The sequence below is a fragment of the Typopeltis vanoorti genome, chromosome 16 (assembly GCF_054136105.1).
Source record: "Typopeltis vanoorti isolate ZY-2024b chromosome 16, IOZ_Tvanoo_1.0, whole genome shotgun sequence".
Taxonomy (NCBI): domain Eukaryota; kingdom Metazoa; phylum Arthropoda; class Arachnida; order Uropygi; family Thelyphonidae; genus Typopeltis; species Typopeltis vanoorti.
This window is the reverse complement of record NC_143564.1, coordinates 111,588,229-111,602,790: the sequence shown is the minus strand read 5'-3', so window position 1 is coordinate 111,602,790 and position 14,562 is coordinate 111,588,229. Positions and strand designations below refer to the sequence as shown.

The 14,562-nt window shown below is 37.5% G+C and overlaps 1 protein-coding gene across 3 annotated transcripts in view; it reads left to right on the top strand.

The window, feature by feature from the left end:
• LOC150098264 (spatacsin) overlaps positions 1 to 14,562 on the top strand; it is an 891,110-nt gene that overhangs the window by 301,022 nt on the left and 575,526 nt on the right. The gene's annotated exons all lie outside the window — the stretch shown is intronic.

Sequence of the window (14,562 nt, the reverse complement as noted above, 5' to 3'; positions counted from 1 at the left end):
TGATTGTTGTGGCAGGTACGAATGATTTGAAAGGAGATAAAATGGAAATGATAGAAGACCTGAATGAATTGTTTGAGGTAGCAAAAGAAAAGAGTGAGAGAGTTAGAATGATTAGTCTTTTGCCACGGTATGAGAGTGAAATGTTTAAAAGGAGGGCCATAATTGCGAATGACTTTATGCGTGGGTTATGTATGACGAGTGGTGTGGAATTTGTGGATGTGTGGAGTGAGTTTGATGGGCGAAAGGATCTATATAAGATGGATGGCTTGCATTTGAATGGTTACGGTGTAAGAAGACTTGAGAAAGTGTTGCTGAATGTAGTGGATGTGCAAATTCAGGGAAACTAGATTTGTTAGGGGGGGGGAGTAGAGATACAGTCCTTATGGAGGCAGTTGAATGTAAGAATGAATATAATATGCCAGAGCAAATAAGGACAACAAATCTGAGTGGGATAGTTAATATAAGGCATCAAGGTAGGGTTGGGGCTAATGGGGGTCTTAAATTCATGTACACTAATACTAGGAGTATTAGGAACAAGAAGGAAGAGTTTTTGGCCATGGTTGGCACTTCCAGACCACAGGTTATAGGTATTAGTGAAACATGGCTGACTGTAGATGATATAACTAGTGGGATTGAATGTGATGGGTATAGTGTGTTCAGGAATGACAGAGAGAATAAAATAGGGGGGGAGTGTTGTTGATGATAGCTGATGAGCTCCAGCCAAGGAGAATAGAAGTTGAATTGCAGGATAGAGAAAAGAGCACATTTGAGGCCATTTGGTGTGAGATTGTGGCTAGCAGAACTAAATATACAATTGGGTGCTGCTATAGACCAGGTGATGGAAAAGATGGTGGTGACAGTATGCACAAGCAAATAGAAGAAATGGGTGGAAGGAGGGTGATTATTATGGGAGATTTCAACTATGGTCGCATTGATTGGAGTGAGGAGAGGATACACGGGAGGAAAGAACTGGATTTTATGCGGTTATTAAGGGATAACTATCTGCGACAGCATGTAATGGAAAATACTAGGGGTCAGAGAGTGCTTGACCTAGTAATTACATCTGAGGATTTGGCTGTAACAAATATGACCACATTGCCACCAATCGGTGAGAGTGATCATAGGGTCTTAACTTGGGAGGTGGCTAAAGGTGCAGAATTTTCAATTAAGACAGGGTACATGTGGAATTATCGGGCTGGAAAGTATGACAAGCTTAGGAGTTTGATTGGTTCAGTGCCATGGCATGTACAACTGCAAGGACTAGAAGTTGATAGTGCATGGGAGGTAGTTAAGAAGTGCTTGCATGAAGCAATGGCTGACTGCATACCTAGAGTCCGAATAATAAATCAAGTAGGGGTTAAATGGATGAATAACACCATTAAGCTTGAGTTGCAAAAAAAGAAACAACTATGGAGGGAATTTAAGGAGAAGGGTGACCGGCAGGCACATGAACGGTATAAAGCGCAGGCCAGAAGGGTGACGAGTGTGGTAAGAAAAGCAAAAAAGGATTACGAAAGAACATTGGCCATGCATGCTAAAGAGAATCCTAAACAGTTTTTTAGATATGTAGCAAGTAAAAGGAAAAATGTACATGGCAGATTGATTTTAAAGAATGCCGATGGTAGGGAGGTAACTGAATCAGTTGAGATAGTTGAGTTACTGAGTGAGCACTTTGCAAAAATATATCATCCAGGTGGTGACATTGCAGAAACGAATAAACCAGTAGATTATACGGGAATTGTGGTTAATGAAGTGGAGGTGAGTAGTCTATTGCATAACCTCAATGTCAATACATCTGTGGGATTGGATGGTATACCAGCTCGTGTTGTACGAGAAGCAGCTAAAGAATTGTCAGTACCCTTGACCATTTTGTTTAATTTGAGTCTCGGGTCTGGGTTTGTCCCGAGCAGGTGGAAAAAGGGGAAAATAGTTCCACTGCATAAAGGTGGTTCCAAGACTGCTGTTGTAAATTACCGACCGATTAGCATATCAGGAATCATTGTCAAGGTCTTAGAGAAAATAGTCAAGAGGAAAATACAAGATTGGATAGAAGAAAATGGGATACTGTATCGGGGACAGCATGGTTTTGTGAAGGGTAGGTCATGCCTCAGTAACTTGCTCATGTATTATAACACAGTGACGGCTGAACTGGATAAGGGTAATGGGTTTACGGTGATTCTACTGGACCTTGCCAAGGCCTTTGACAGGATTCCACATGGAATTCTAATCAGTAAATTGCAGCATATGGGAATGGACATAGGGTTGGTGAGATGGATAGGAGGGTGGTTGACGGAGAGATATCAGGGAGTGGTTTACTCGGGAGTAGAGTCCACAAGACGGCCTGTGACTAGTGGTGTGCCACAAGGATCTGTTCTTGGACCACTGCTGTTTAATTTGTTCATAAATGATATAGGAAATGATCTGAGAGGAACAGTTCATTTGTTTGCGGATGATGCGAAGTTGGGTAGGGCAATAGTGAATGCAGATGACGTCAAAATTTTGCAGGATGATTTGGATAGATTGGTGGTCTGGGCTAAGGAGAATGGATGTCAGCTTAATGTGGCAAAATGTAAGGTTATGCATTTTGGGGTGAAAAGATTGGCGGCAGTTTACTGCATTGGTGGAACCGTGCTCCAGGAAATTGATGAGGCACGAGATTTAGGAGTGTTGGTAGATAAGGAATTGAAATTTAGGGGACACATTGCAAAAGTGACCAAAACAGCTCATCAAATCACTTGGTTGCTGAAGAATACGTTGACAAGCAGAGACAAGCAGGTTATTGTTCCTCTGTATCGAGCCTTGATAAGACCCCATCTAGACTACTGTGCTCAGATTTGGTCACCTAGGTTTCTTCTTGATGGGGAGGAGGTGGAGAGGATCCAGAGGCGAGTGACCAAGATGATAGCAGGTCTGTGGAATGAACCGTATGAGAATAGGTTGAGGATTTGTGGGTTGCAAAAATTGGTTGATAGGCGGAGAAGGGGAGATATGATCGAGACATTCAAATTACTGAAGGGTTTCTATAAAATTAATTCAGAAGATATTTTTGAGAACAGGGCTGGTTGTGGGAGGACTAGGGGACATCCATGGAAACTGGGCAAAAGTGTGGTTAGTAAAGGTGTTAGAACTGGGTTCTTTACTTTTAGAGTAGTGAATGAGTGGAATGCGCTCCCTGAGTCTGTGGTGGATGCTGTGACAGTGAATGAGTTTAAGGCGAGGTATGATAGATACTGTATGAATGTTGAATAGTTGTGATGAATATGATTTGGGGCCTCCCTCGATGAGTCTAATGACTCCCTGGAGTTGCCCGTAATAATAGTAATAATAATAATTAACATACAGGTTCAACAGCAATGGTCCTGAGGCACACCATTAGTGACTATCCACTTTTGGTATAATGCTTCCCCATACACAACTTGTTGGTACCTATCAGATAGCCAATCTTCGATCCAATACACTAGTCTAATATCCTATTGCCATCTGATCCAGCTTGACCACCAACCGATCATCCAGTAATCCATCAAAAGTCTTTGCAAAATCCAAGTATACCACTGCGCAACCCTCCCTCCCCCTCTAATGAAGCAGTCACCCTATCGCAACAAGCAAGCAGACTATCAAAATATGACCCTCCCCCCTTCCAGCAAAGTGTAAGCAAACAAATTTTGCACCTGGAGTATCTTCAGGACTGGGGCAACTCGTGGCAAAGGTAGACAAACTTCTCATCACTTGCCTTAGTATTCCATAATACAAAGCATATCTCCTTGCAGATATGTATAATGCTTCAGGCACAAACTTTGTTTGCTTACACTTGGATAAAGGATTAAACTAAATATATAATTTATTGTCTAACCAAGTGAAAAAAACTTCCAGCTCATTGAAATGCATAAGCTTACATGGAGAGAAGACTCAAACAGTAAATGTCTCATTGACTATGTTATTGTTGATAGTGAAATCTTCATGCCAGTTCAAGATATAAGCATATACATAGGATTTGAAATTGGAAGTGACCAATTTCATTTAGTTTTAAGTAGGATAGAAATAGAAATGAACGTATGCCAAAATAACACCATGTAGGAAGTTACATAGTGTTTACATTAAGGGAAAATTGCATACTCAACTATACAAACATTATTGAAGAATAAATGAAACAGTTTGAAATCAAGACCCAAACCTTGGGGTCTCCGTGGCAAACTGTGAAGAATACTTTGATTCAACTAAATATGTGATGATGAAGTTGTCTGCAACGATATAAAAATAAGGGCAAACACAATTGTGGATACAAGATATTAAAGAAGCAGTCTTGGACAAGAAGAACATGTGCCAAAAGTTCCTAGTAAACAAGTCTCCAGACTTATTTACTAGGAACTCTGTTTATTTACTAGTTTCTTATTTATTCTGACTGATTTACTAGTTTCTCTGTATCCTAAAAGAATACAGAGAAAAATGTAAGAAAGCTAGGCTACCTGTAAAAGTAGCTAAACAAAGGTATTGGGAAGTCTTCAGTAACAATATAGATGATAAATATCACAACAGTATTAAATTGTTCTGGAGGCTATTGAAAAAAAAACTTAGAAATGGAGGAAAGAATATCGAAAGATGATATGAAAACTGAAGATAAGGATATCCTATTCTGAAGTAATTGCTTTGAAAGAATGCTAGATGAAACTAGCAGTGACTGAACAGTAGTAGACAATTTTCAAGATGAATGCAAACAGGAGTATATATCAATACTTGTGATAGATAAACCTATCAAAAACATGAAATGCAAAAAGGCAGCTGGAATAGGTGATATTCAACTATAAATACAGTGGTATCTCGCTAATCCGAACCTCTTTAGTCTGAACCCTCCAATAATCCGAACTGCGGTTTGAAAGAAAAAAAAAAGTTTTATTTATTACGTAATATTATTTTATATACTATTATTTTTATTTAATAATTATTATTTTAACTATTATTATTTATTTTATTACAGTACAGTATTTTTTCATACTGTCGATTGTACAGTTATACTGTAGACCTATTTTGATTTATTGTGTGTTCACGTTTGCTTTTTTATACTGTACAGTACATACTGTATTGCCAGCATGAATCACCGCTGTCGTTAATGAACTGAGTATAGTCACCACTATTGCACAATATTTGTGTATCTTTAATGTTCCTTCAACAACAACAACAATGACTTAGCCTAAAGCCTGTTGTATATAAAGCTCAGTTTTTCTTTGGTTATTGAAATGAAACATTGTCTGTGCTGTCATTTATTATTTTGTGTTTCCATACGTTTTCAGTGAATGATTATCGATTGTTTTAGTAAGTGATTTTATTTTTCAGATAAATTTTAAAAGTGACAGTTTTATTGTTTATTAACTTCATTTTTTATTTTATTGTTTTTAACACTAAAATTTATTTCGTTAAAATGGCTACCGGATCGAAGCCTACCAAAGAAAACACGTAACATTATCATTGTCGGATCAATGTAAAATAATTCAGTATCTAGAAAAGGGTGATGCAGACGTACAACTTGCTACTGAATACAGCGTCGGCAAATCTACAATCAGTGACATAAAAATTTAAAAAAAAAAGACAGGATTTTAACTTACGTTTCAACCATAGAAGAAGGACCAAGCAAGAGACAAATTCTGAAAACAAGTGATTTTTCTTTACACAAGTGATTTTGCTGTTTACACGTAGTTTCTTCAAGAAAGAAGACGTCCTACTCCCATCTCCGGAGGCATTTTAAAGCAGAATGCTAAGCATTTCCATTCACAGATTAGGTGATATTCAACTATAAATCTGGATCAGAAATTCAAAAGAAGTGATGGTTGGCTAGAAAAATTTAAGAAACACAGTATTCAGTATCTATATCAGGGGAAAACCTGTCTAGTGACTTTTCCGCCATAGAACCATTCCAAAAAGCTTTTTTAGAAAAAATTCTTGAATTAAATTTAACCGATGATCAAATTTATAATGCGGACGAAAGTGGTCTTTGTTGGAGGTCGTGACCAGAGAAAAACTCTAGTTCACAGAAATGAAGCCTCAGCTCCCGGTCGAAAAATGTCCAAAGAGCGTGTCATGATAATGCCTTGTGCAAACGCCTCAGGAAAACATAAATTAAAGTTACTTATTTATGAAGAACAAGGGGCTCGCAAATTTGAGAAAATTTTAACAAAGGACTCGTGCGAGCCCCTTATAGCTCACCACTGCCTATATTGCTATTTTTATAAATTACACACACACACACACAGTGCTTGAAAAGAAGTCAGTGGGCACCCTATGTGCAATGTGCATCATGCCATATAATGAGTTACGTGTTTGTAGCCAGTATAAATTGGAGGAATATGATGCTCCCAAGTCAGTGCAACTGTGTCCAAGTGAAATGGCTGCAAGAAGGGAACTAATGGAGTTTGAAAAAAGTGTTGTAATAGGATGCCATGTTGCAGCCTTATCTATTTAACAAATTGTTGACAATTGGACCATCCCAAGTCAGTAATGATGGAAGCACTGGGGGGGGGGGGGGTCATTCATCAACTTACACAAAAAATGCTGGGTTCTGCGCATTGACTGGAACTCAAATCTGCACAAAATCATTCAGAGCCAAGGCTCACAATATTGGTTTCCATGGTAGGGACAGCAAAGTGGAGCAGGGAGTATGCACAGTGGGATATGGAAACTTGGAAAGGTGTGTTATGGAGCAAAGAATCATGCTATACCCTTTACTGAGTAGATGTACAAGTGTTGTCGTGGCAGATACCTGTGAATGTCTCTTTCCAGAATGTGTAACTCCACTCTGAGAGGTATCTAAACATTCTGGACAATGCAGTGTTTACTACTTTGTGGCGTTCTCTGAAACTGACCATTGTCTCTTTCAGAAGACAATGCACCGTGTCATAAAGTTGCTGATGTAACTGGCTAGTTTGTGTACATGAATGACACCACACTTGACTGCCTGCACAGAGCCCTGATCTCAGTCCTATTGAGCATCTGTGGGATGAAGTGGAATGTCTGGTGGGGTCAAAGGACATTTCAGGACCTCATTACATGCCTACAGGAAGAATGTTCAAAAATTCCCATTGATCACTATTGTATGCTTGTGGAAAGTATGTCCTGTAGGATTGCTGCACTCATTGCAGTGAAAGGAGATTCTACATCTTATTAAGGTAGATTCCATGGAAGTTTTTTCCTCACACTTTGGTGGCCATTAACTTCTTTCCAAGCACCATATATATATATATTATATGTACATAGTGGAACCTCGGTTGTCGAACGACTCTCATCTCGGAAAAATCGGTTCCCGAACAGGCAAACCAGCAACTACGTGCGTCACGGGATGAGATGTACGGTGGGAGAGCATCAGTTACACCACAGCCTCCACTCCATTCCAGACAACTGCTCGATTTTGCAGTGCTTTTTCTTGATTTTCTTTGTGTTTTGTTGTTTTTTTATAAATTATTATTAAATAAGCCACCATGGGGAGGGCCATAGAAGGATAACGATAGCAGCAAAGCGAAAAGAAAAGTTGTTAGAACAACGATAGAGGTGAAAAAAAGAAATCACATCAAAACATGAAAATGGCATTCGTGTCTCAGATCTTGTTATGCAGTTCGGGATTGCGAAATCAATGATCTGTACAATACTCAAAAATAAAGAGGCAATCAATTTTCATCTATATTTTATCTATTTATTGTGTTTATTCTTTTTGAGTAAGATTTTATGCATTTTCATTGCTTTTTATATGATTTTATGCATGCAGTACTGTTATAAAGGTTTAAATAAGCAATCATCTGGGGTTCGGGTACGGATTAATCCATTTTACATTAATTCTTATGGGAAAATGGTTTCAGTTTTCAAACAAATCGGTTTCCAAACAGCCTCTAGGAATGAATTATGTTCGACAACCGAGGTTCCACTGTATGCGACTCATCCAGAAAATTAGGTTAGTTCAGAAGTTACTGCCAAATAAGATATGGGAGAGAGAGAGAGAGATTGCACATTCATGGTAGCATAGAATGACTTGTTAGTTAGCTGTTGACCACTTTAATTTCATTTCGCTATCATTTGTTGTCTTCTATGAATAATTTATAAAGAGTGCTGTGATAAAAAAAATTCCTCCAGCTGCAAGGTTTGGGGTGTGATACAGTTTTTGTTGACAGAAAACAGTAGTAGTGCTGCAGAAATTCATCGATGACTGTGTAAGATTAATGAGCTTAACATAATGAGTGACAGTTAGGTTAGCCAGTGATGTCTTTTCTTTAAAGAAGAGTGCAACAATGTCACAATGAAGAGTGCAGTGGCCAGCCAAGTGGGGTGACAGATGATTTGGTGAAAATGACACCATTGACTAACCTTACTTTCACTTATTACATTAGATGAATAAAACTTACACGGTCATCAATGAGTTTCTGCAGCATTACTCTTTTCTGCCAACAAAAACCATATCACTCCATGAACCTCACAACTGGCAGGATTTTTTATTATAGCACCCCATTATAAATTATTCGTAGAAGACAACACATGATAATAGAATGAAAGTAAAATGGTCAACAGCCAGCTAATGAGTCGCTCTATGCTATCATGCATGCACGATCCCTCTTCTGTATCTTATTTGGAAGTAGATTCTGAATGGAGCTTAATTTTTGGATGTGCCTTATATATATATATATATATATAATTTTTTAAAAATATTTTTAATTAATTTTTTATATATAGTCTGGAAATTTTACTCTAGAGCAGACATGAAACTTTTTCAAGGCCTCCAACAAGGGGGACAGTGGTCACATCCTGAGCATTGAAATTCATCTCCTACCTAAAGACAATCACCAACATCCATTCCCATAGTGGCATTAAAACCAGCTCCCTTTTGATTGGAGAGTAGATACAGTAACCACCTGGCCAACCAGTTTGTTAAAATCAGGTATTCACTTTAAGACAAATAGTTGAGTAATCATGGGAAAATGACAAGGATCTGTATTTAAGTTTTGTAGATCTGGAAAATGCATACACCAAGTTGCCCATAGAAAGCTTTTCAAAACACTATAATTATATGGAGTGAATGGAACATTATACAGAGCAATACATAGTCTATATTTAAGTTGTCAGTCAGCACTTAGAAATGAAGGAAATACAGGAAGATGGTTTGATGTTAAATGTAAAATTTGAGAAAGGGATCACATTGTCTCCGCTCTTGTTCATCGTCATATGGATCACATTATGGAAGAAAATGGCATTAAACCTGATTAAAAATGGAGATATCAAACTTCAGATGATGTGATACTTGTAAACATGCCCAATGCAAATCTCCAGGGTTTTCTAACAAAATTGTATAAAAGTTGTAACAAATTTGGAATGAAAATCAACAGTAAAAAGACCCAGGTGAAGACCAAGATCAAGGTGGATTGATTCAGTAAGAAGTGTCTTAGAAGCATGAAATGTTAATTTTTTTTTATTTTCAACATCTGATCCACACATGAAAGACCACAATATCTATAGCATATTGGTGCTGTGTGTGGACAAGAGGAAAAGAAGAAAGGAATCTCTTCACATTTTGTTAGAACATCTGAAGGTTGTATTCCCTTGGGTGCAGAGTGGAAGAGACTGTTTCAAAGAACAGACAGAGATGGGATGAAAAAGGAGACAGTGAAGTTGGTATGTTGAGTCTCAAAGTGAACTATAAAAGGGTGTTGGTTAGCACTGGCTCTTGTTCTAATGATTTTCAAGGAAGTGGAGGAATAATAGTGACCAATTCAGCAGAGCACTGTTCACAAAAGTAATAGTAGAAGAGCCTTAAGGCAGAAACTGAACATTGTGTTTGAGGAGGGATTGGAGTGGGTATGTGAGAGAGTGATCATTAATTAGCTGAATTGCCATCTTCTGAATAGAATCAAGCAATCTTAGAGAGGATTTTGTTGCACTACCTCAAATATGGGAGCAATATTCCATGGTTGAGCAGATTTAGGATTTGTATAGAGTTAACAGTTCTGAAGATGTGAAATAGTGTCTTGTGCAAAAATGTTCCTCAAGTTTTTTGGCATCTGCAGAAGCTATAGTTGAAAGGTGTTTGTGCCAGGAAAGATCAGAGGTGAAGGTCAGTCCAAGAAGGGGAATCTGATTGTATTTGCATATCTGGGTATCATGGGAAAATGAGAAGGATCTGTATTTAAGTTTTGTAGATCTGGATTGTAGGTAAGAGTGAGAAATGCATGCTCTTTTGAGAGATCAGACAGGACTGAGTTTTGGTAGCATTGAACTCTACAATGTGTAGACTTTAATCTTTGCCCCATTGGGATATAACTTGGCAATCGGAATTCAGGCCAATAGTCATGGGGAATCTTGAGTATTTTAATACTTAAGCCTTACAATGATTTTTAAATGAAAAGGAGGAATGGAGTGTAATTTCATCCACAAAACTGTAGACAAGATTGGAAGTCTGTGAGAGCAGGTCATTTTTATATAAGCAGAATAGAGTGGGTGAAAGAACAGAACCTTGGGATTCTGTTGCTTTGGTGGGAAAATCCGAAGAGAAGAAACTGTCCACCATGATACATAGTGAGTGGTCAGTGAAAAAAAAAAAACTAGTTGCAGAGTGTGGAAAGGATGGATGGCAGTTTGCTAAATAGGCCCTTCTCTGGCAAATATGGTCAAACATTTGAAATGTTGAGATCAAATATGTGAGTTTCTTCAAATTTTTCCATGGCTTGAGTCCATAGGTGGGTAGTGAAAGCAAGATCAGCAATAGATTGCAAGTGACGGAATCCATACTGCTGGTCACTGATTTGTTAGTAGGTCTCTCGGTGGTTCAAGAGTTGGTTGTTGATTACATTTTCCATAATTTTAGAGAAAACAGAACTGATAGCAATTTCATGGTAGTTCGTTGGTTGATTTTTATCACCTTTCTTTGAGATGGGCTGTATATAGTTGAAGAGGTCAGAGTGGTTAATGGAGTTTGGCAAGTGCTAGAGAGAGATGTAAAAGGCAGGTTGATTTGGTAGGGAAATTATGAGCCAAGCAAATCAGACAATGGGGATTCAAATTTTGCAATCTCTGGTATGGTATGTCAGTTCTGATTAATGCACAAGTGCCAGCCTTGTGGCTAAAAGTTTTCTCTCTTCAGATCTCATGTAATGTGTAATTTGGGCAGTTTAGGTAGAAGATGGATGTTGAGTTTGTAAGTTGGCATACTGATAGCAATAGTAATTCTGGTTTAGATGACTTTAGGTAATGGTGCACATCATTTATGTTGCTATTTGGGCTGTGGATGTTGGTGAAATGAATGCAGAAACTTTCTTTTTGGTAAGAATTAATATTAGTGGATTGTTTAGTTTATGATTTTCTTTAATTATTTTTTGTAGGAGAATTTTTGTGATCTGCAATAAAATTGCATTTCATTAGGTTGTGATTCATTGTATATAGTAAGAAAGAGATAAAAAGGAAGTGGGATATGTAGTGAGAGGTGAAACTTGCAAACATACTTCCCATACAGAGGTTACTCGTTCTCCTGTCCAAATGTTCTCTCGACAGAAAAAAAATAGGATATTATTATTATTATTATTATTATTATACAGTACCTCCATGGAGTCCAAAGACTCATCATGGGAGATCCAATCTATCCACACAATTTATCATACCTCTCCTTGAACCCATTAACAGACAAAGCACTCACAACTAACTCTGGCAACCCATTCCACTCATTCACAACTATCCAAGCAAGTCCTCACACCCCTACTAACTTATATGCTCTTATAAATGTTGAAAAACTCCATATTATTAATATAAAATAAAGTTCTCTTTAAGCATATTATTAATAAATCTTTTCAACATGGAAATTTATAGAACACGTAAAGGGTTTTTCAGTTCTTTCATTATTTAAAGGAGGTAACAGAATGAAATCAGAAATTATAGACCGATATCCATATTATCTATAGTCTGAAAAGTTATTGAAGTCCTTATAAAATAATAAATAAATACATAAATAAAATAAAAAAGTTTAAATAGCTACTTAATTCTATATCCTTTTATGAATATAATCAGTATAGGTTTCAGATCCAGAATCATAGGGAGTTCCACAAAACAGTTTATAGTGGGACAAATACAGGGTGTTCGGGATAAATTTGACAGTTTCGTAAGGAAAAAGAAAATCTTCTTTGTATCTATTAAATTTAATGAATTGACAAAAAAACATTACAGGCAGAGTTAATTACAATACTATCAACAAGATTTACTCAAAATAACCACCATTAGCATCGATCACAGCTTCAATTCTGCTTCGGAACCTCGAACAAGCTGATGCTACAGTCTCCCTGGGAAGGGCCGCAAAAACTGTTTTAATTTTATCCATTAACTGGGCTTTTGTATTACTGGAAGTGCGATTGGTGTCTTTTTCAACTGCGCCCCATACAAAATAATCCATGGGGTTAAGGTCTGGGGAGTTTGGAGGCCAAACATTTGGACTGGTGAAGTCGTAGAAATTTTCAGACAACCATTTTTGACTTTTCCCAGAGGTGTGGCAAGGGGCCGAATCCTGCTGCCATACATACGGCCTACCATTGGCTACCCTTGTTATCCAGGGCTTGACTACAGTTAGCAACTCCACGAACAAAGCCCGAATTCCAATGCCAGGGTTCTTCAACACCTGTTCCTGCAGATTTGCGAGGAATTCTGCTGTACGAACGCAATCAGATCGTCTGCTAGGGATCTTTCTTCTTGCTACATCCTCGTAGTCACCATTGCAAGTCTCTAGTTCATGCCTGATTGTTTTTACTGTATTCAGGGAGCATTGGGCAGCAGTCGTAATATCCTTATTTTGATGGCGGGCACGAATCATCATGATACAAGTTATTCTCTTCCATGATTCAGGTGGGTTCCAGCTATCCATCCTTTCTGACATCTTGTATATGAATGAAGAAGGGTCCAAACTTTTAAATGAAGAGAAGTGTGTGTTAATACATGTAACTTACGGAAAAATATAATTAATTATAAATATGTCAAATTTATCCCGAACACCCTGTAGAGGAATGCATACATCTGTTTTTCTTGATATATCTAAAGCATTTGACTGTGTATATCATGATTTATTCCTTCTGAAAATGTTTAGATATGGCATTAGAGGTGCTATTAATGGTTGGTTCAAATAGTGTTTGAATAACAGCAAACAATATAACAGCTATGACACCTTCAATATTGCATAAAAATTTGATCTGCAATGTGTAAAACCCCTTACATTATGACTTTAAAGCACTAGCAAGCATAAACAATTGGTTCAGTGAAATGTTCACCTCGCCCTTTTCTACACTCACTTCCAGACCTGTGTATTTTATGTCCTTGAGGGTCACAATATGTGTAGGTATTTTCAATAAATTAGCTGTAAAAGAATGTACTACATAGAGATAGCCCTATTCTATAAGCCCTTAGACTTCTTCCTTTACACACTAAATTAACATCTAGAAGAGCTTGATCAAAAATTAACATATCAATATAGTGATTGTTCCATTTCAGATAGATTTGTCAAGTTTCCATCCTTTATAAATTAATCACAATTGTTCATTGGGTTTAAATACAGCAATAATCTCTCAATAACAGATTAATTGTGATGCCATATTTTCACTCTCATGTGGTTCACTCATCATGAATTTTTGAATGAGTTTAGCAGGGTGCTAGTTTGAAACTCCCAAAAACTAGTTTTTTCATTTGACTGCTGAATTTGTACAAAAAAGAGATTTGTTGAAAATGAACCTATAGAACTTCCACATAAAAATGAAGGTTTTACCCACCTTAAGGAAGCAATATCATAGCATAGTCGTGACCAGTAGAGTGGTGAATTCCTGGATTGCTGGAGCATACTTGATGTAAATTAACTGGTTTGTTTCAAATGCTGTTAGTCACTTTCCAGTAGTAAAATGGTATGGGTTCATGTATAGAAGCTATATAGTTGGCAGGGCCGCCCTGTGCAGTAGCATATTTTGCCGCCCCTTCTCCCTTATTTTTCGTATAGTCGCCCCATGTAGCAGCATATTTTGCCGCCCCTTCTCCCTTATTTTTGTTATAGTTTATGCCAACTTTGCTGCCCCCAAAAAACTTGCCGCCCAGTGCAACACGCCGGCCCTGACAGTTGGTATGGTAATGCTATCTTTTGCAAGCTCTAGATGAACAGTTTAGGTATTTGCTAAGAGTCGAGGTTAAGAAAGAAGATATGACACTAAGTTGTTAGGCTGGCTAACTTTACTGGGCACAATCATTAAAAATTGTTCCAGAAAAGATGTTGCTATATCCAAATACATGAGATTTAAAAAAAATAAAAATAAAAAATGTGATTCACAAAAATCTGAAAATACTTGGCCCTGCCCTAAAGATAAACCACAAAAAATAGGAAGGAAGCCAGAGCTAAAACTGTAGCATGTCTAACAATCTTGGTCACCTAGCAGCCAACTGCCTACAACAACCAACATTTTTCATATTTTTTTCATTTCTTGAAGAAACAAACACACAGAAATACAAATACTTTACAGGTAACTACAGCATAACTAAGCCTATTTTGCAACATTTGAGATTGATATTCCAATCTTGGCTGTTTAA